We start from the raw sequence: 5,654 nt of genomic DNA, 5'->3' as shown, positions 1-5,654 counted from the left end.
TACAATGTTAAACTTTTGTTACGCCCTAACTAGAGCAGCCAGGGTTGTGCATTCACAGGTGAAAGCTGCCCTGCCTGGGGAGCCATGTCATCCCTATCAACCGGGAGACTACGTGTACGTGAAAGTGCGCAAATGGAGGACTGCCTCACACCGAGATGGAGCTGTCCATAGCTGTTTATCTTGGTGACTCACACAGCTGTGAAAGTGGAGGGTCGTCAAACATGGAGCCATGCGACACACTGCAAAACAGCCCCGCCACCGAACAACACGGTGGAGGGTTCCAACGGAGTCGGGCCGGTGGAGGAGCTGGTGCACCTCCAAATGGTGCCTGCTCCAACTTGTCATTTGTCTCATCCCCACTGGGTTACTCTTCCAGAAGTACACCAAGGGGGGTGGAGACCCGTTTGCAGCAGCTGATCCGGGAGCAGGTTCCAGTCCAGCGGACAGATTTGAGCAAGAACCAGGACCCCGCCATCCAGCACTCCAATCCAGGGGTGCTGAGAAGGAGGTCCCAAAGAGCACCCACCCGGAGGTGTTGAAGACGTCGAAAGGTGAGCCACATGTGGAGAAAGCCAGAGATGGGCTGCTGTTGCTACCATGCCTCTCTCCCCCATATGTGATTCATGAAGCAGATGACAGCACCCAGACGGGAAACCAGAGAGAGGAGCCTGGAGAGGGGAAGAAACTTTCAGTCTTCCTCCGGCCTCTACATGAAGCAGATGACAGAACCCAGAACGGGGACAAGAAGATACTGAGGCAGAGGCCCACGGTTGTTTCAAAGAAACCGAGGCCGCTGCCTGAGCTACGATGCAAGATGAGATCCACACATACTGACGCACACACCTGACAGACATTTACTGATACTGGACGAGTCCACAGACATTGCATACATGAGCCACACCGAGAGTCACTATTGCACGCTCCCAATTATACTGATGTGAACATTGAGATTCATCATAAAGCACACATGAAGAACAATCTGTACAACAACACCTTACCGTGGACGAGAAAAAAAAGACTGGACCAGCATTAGAGGGGACAGACCTTGCAGAGTTTGTGGTTAGAGTCCCAAGCACCCTGGAGGTTAGCCAGGGATATCTGTCCCTCTGTGTCCCTCGGGTTACCCTGGCTGATATGTGTAAGGTTAAGAAGTGGTTTTGTGTAAGGTTGGATGTAACAAATGTGACTGTTCTTTGGAACGAATCAGTCATCTCTTGAATATGCCCCATCTGCATGGTTATGGTGTATGGCAGAGTGGTACAGTGAGAGTGTTGGGGAATAATACATGTAAGGATACGGTTTCTATGTATGCTCACCCTCTACTGGATGATTTGTAAGTTCCATTGTATCTGAGTTCAATGTTACTTGTCTTGTATACCATTTGGATGGGTGACTGACATTAATTCCTGATGTTGCTACTCATACACCTAAGCTATTCATACACCTTTAGCATACGACAGAAGATGTAGTATATGGTTGATTGAATGTTCAAATAATTATGGGAAGTTAGTTGAAAAAATACATTTAACCACACTGTGTTTATGTATGCTAACAGCCTGTTGCATGATTGCCTGTTGGAGATGGACCTGTAAGTACTGTATAAGGAAATCACCATGTTGGCTTCCTCATGTAGCTAACAAGGGCACCATGTGGGGATGTGGTAAGAGTGCTTATTATTTCCTGCCGGCCGACTGGTCAGGAACGGGTTACCCTGGGTTTATTGTAGGAGCCCTCAGACCTATAGATGGGTTGCCTAGCACCCCTTGCCCAAACATTGGTGGCACCGCCACAAAATAAGGTTTATTAAAGCAGATGCTAAGAATCTGGGATCACATTACGTGGATTCAATAGTACCTCAGTCACTTGTCATGTTTTCAGCTGCCATTTCCCCTGTGTATGGTGTTATTACTGCCTTTACAGATATTTGGAGCTTAGCACTAGGGTTGGAGTCTATTGGTAATGAGACAGCCAACCTGCGGTTGCTTCTGAGATGAAGGCCATGAGGCAGGTAGTGCTACAGAACCCTATGGCACTGGATTATCTGTTGTCAGCTCTGTGATAGGTCATGACTGATGTACTTTTATCCCAGATGAATCTGCTAATATCACAAATATGCTCAAGTTAAAGAGATAATTTCAGCTTTAGGGGAACTTGAAGCTTGGAATTGTGCTGACTGACCTCCTCGGTTGGGGTTTCTTTTTCGACTATAATTCAAATGGGAATCACTGGATTGGGCATGTTAATCGTTGTTGTACTGATTGTGGTTTGTGCTTGGAAGATGTGTACTTTCTGCTGTGTACAGTGCTGTGCAGTAGGCTCTAGGAAGCATGCCAGTAAAATGATGGTAGTCCAACTCAAGCCACAGACAAAAGCAAGCAAAACTGATGATTACTGTACTGCCCTGAGAATGATGGACTTGTCTGATATGTAATCTCAAGTACCATGTGATTACTTTGCCAATGTAATAAAGATGGCCATTTGCCTCCTTCTATTTTCCAATTGATATACAAGCAATCTGAAGGGATCTGTCCTTAACCACAGATCAGTTATTAATAATTAAAGATAACGGTTACTTTATTGCTTTTATACTGTTTGAAATGCTCTGAATTTACATGTAATGAACAGTGTTTGGTCTATACCCTGCTGTGTTAAGCTCACGAGAGCATGACCCTTGGTTATGACCAGGAGAGAAATATGCCTATGTTTCTAGAATCGTTGATAAAGTGTCATTATGCTGTTTGCTTATGAAGTGAATAGCTGTAAGCTGGTTCTTTTGTAAGGTCCTAGGAAATGCCTGTGTTACTAGGATGAATCAGAGGTTACATTATCAACAAAGTGTATAATGCCATGCAACTTAGAACGAGGAAAATAGAAGGAGGGTTAAGGTCATTTCTGGGAGCCCTATCTAGAGAACTAAACAAAAGCCATTCACTTCATTGACTTTGTACTTTTTTCACCTGACTGGGTACTACCTAATACTTCTTCAAATCCTATAATCATGTATGCTGTGCTGAGTAGTAACAGATACTGTATTGTTTGATTGTTAAGGTATTGAAATGTTATGAAACTTGTGAAATGTACGGCACTACAGCAGGCCCCAGGTAAACAGTTGATGAATGATTGTTGTGTTGAAGTTAACCGTCAAAAGGGGGGACTGTGGAAGAAATTTAGATTTCCTTTGTGCTTACATTATTCACTAATCAAGAGAACTAGTCATTGGATACTAGTTAGTATGTTCTCATGTAAGCTTGCTATTAATAAGAGTAGATTGTGTCTATGTGTCAGGGTTAATAGATGTTTGAGATCAGGAGAAAGTACTGGCTAAATGGTCCTTGTCATGACTTCAAGGAGAGCTCCAACTATGAACTCTGTAGTTTGAATGGTCATGTGTTGGGAGCTATGAATCTCTTTCTCTGAGACTGTTGTAATGTCAATACTGCCTGACTGTCACTATCTATGTTTACATTCTTGTGCCCTATAAAAGATGGTCCTCCGGCCTTCAGAACGGAGAGAGACTTGTTTGAGACCTAAGCCTGGTGTTGTGTTGTCATTTCTTGTCAGAGGTCTGGTTTTCTCTCCCAATCTGCAGATTGATAAATACTTAAAAATCCAGAACTCAACTGAATTTAGTCACTCCGCTTATGAAAAGACAGACAAAACACTTTCTTCATCAGTGGCAAGTTGCTTTACCGCGTTTCATCCAGACAGGTATCTTTAATTTCAGGAAAATTGCTTGCTCTCAGAAGTCACATACCGTCAGAATTTGCTAGAAGGCCTAGGGCCCTAAATGAGAGGTTACGATGGAAGGCAACAGAACTTCGGCAGTTCTTACTTTACACTGGTTCAGTAGTTTTGAGGGATGTGCTGACTACTGAGGTTTATCAAAATGTTATGCTGTTGCCTGTAAGTATATACATTTTGGCTAGTCCAGCATATTGTTTGTTGTTAAATGACTTTGCAAACACGCTACTTAAATCATTTGTTAAGCATTTTGGGGAACTCTATGGTCAGGGTTTTTTAGTTTACAACATACATGGTTTGACTCATCTCAGTGATGACATGAAGGTGCATGGCCACTTAGATTTAATATCAGGGTTTCCTTTTGAAAACTAAAGAATGGTTAGAAAACCTAGCTCACCACTGCAGCAAGTTATACGCAGAATTTCCGAACTTGATTCAACAAGTATAAAAGACAAGGGTACCGATAAAAAATATAAAAGGCTGCACTCAGGTGGACCTGTTCCACAAGGCTTTACAGGAACTGTCTCGCAGTTTAAAGAAATGGCAATAGATGATTTTATCATCAACTCATCAGAGAGAGACAGATGCATCAAAATGAACAATGAAGTACTCTTGGTTGAGAATATAATTGTCTTTGAGGGTGAGGAATACATTGTCTGCAAAGAATATGGACACATTGCAACATTTTGGGACTATCCCATTGACTCCACGGATTTGGGAATTTGTTTTGTGTCACGTGTCATCCAATCTGATGTACTTAAAGTTAGATGCCAATGTGAAGATGTGTGTCAGGTTACCTTTAGAGGTTGGGTTTGTTGTTATTCCACTTCTTCATGGAAACCTATCCTAAACTGCAGTCCTAACCCTCCTATTGTCTTCAAAAAGCATACACCCTTTGTGTCAACAAGTATACTTGATTTGATGTACCTTAGACCACATTTAACTTACAATGTATATATTGTTATTAGTTTAAATGGGCATATTTTCTCTTTTTTGGTTACGATGAACAGAAGTGGTAAGGTCATGGGACTAATGATGATAGAGAGCCAAAATGATTCCCCAAATAATAAGTTTATATTTCCTTTTAAGTTCAAATAAGCAATTATTGTGACATTATGGGTCACAATTGACTGCATACTTTCCTGTGATGTTTGGGTGTGTGCCTTTGGAAATGGCATGTGTCGATCTCCTTCCAACTGTTCCTCAACACTCGTCTACCTTCTAAGTTGGTTATGTGTATAATAATATTTTCATTAGGTTGTTTAAAAAAAGTTAGAATTCAGATTTAGTCTTTGACACATGACACTGCATACCTTGTGGGACCTGGGGGCATTTTGATTATATTGTGTGATTTTTAGCCTTAATTGACGTGCAGATAGGCATCAAGTTAAGTCAGCGGTGACAGTGTCCAGTCTGTCTTCACTTATCTCTGTAGGTGTGTATCCCATATTTACACTACTAATGACACTTCCATTAATCATTCAATCTGTAAAGCACTTACGACTATCATGAAAACATTCTTCTGTGGAACAGTTTTCTGTTAAAGTAAAGATGAATGTGTTTATTGAGAGACTCAATATTACTAGTTTTAAGAGTATTAAAACTAGTAATATTGAGTCTCTTTCTGTTCTAAGCCATGTTTCACATCATGGAGTTTCTCGAAACCCAAGAGGTAGAGGTGGTACCCGCACTGTGGGTTGCAAACCAAGTTTGTCAATGGCCATCTCATTACAAGCCTGATGAATTGGCAAAGGCCTACGGCATGAGGAGCAGCCAGGACACATGTGGGATGCTTTCAGTGTCCGAATTGTATATACAGCTGGTATGTAGGCTACATTACATATTAACCTTTAGGATTAATATGGATTGATCTATTTAATGTTAACTGTCTTGTTTTTCGCAGCAAACTACAA

At 41.9% G+C, this 5,654-nt stretch overlaps 1 pseudogene; it reads left to right on the top strand.

The window, feature by feature from the left end:
- Nucleotides 1–229: 229 nt before the first annotated feature.
- On the top strand, nucleotides 230–4,591 carry LOC146247363 (uncharacterized; annotated as a pseudogene).
- Nucleotides 4,592–5,654: the final 1,063 nt, after the last annotated feature.

This window comes from Hypomesus nipponensis, chromosome 19, assembly GCF_054491055.1.
Source record: "Hypomesus nipponensis isolate SF chromosome 19, ASM5449105v1, whole genome shotgun sequence".
In the NCBI taxonomy this organism is placed as follows: domain Eukaryota; kingdom Metazoa; phylum Chordata; class Actinopteri; order Osmeriformes; family Osmeridae; genus Hypomesus; species Hypomesus nipponensis.
Note: the sequence above shows the minus strand (reverse complement) of the source record. Positions and strands in the feature narration are given on the sequence as shown.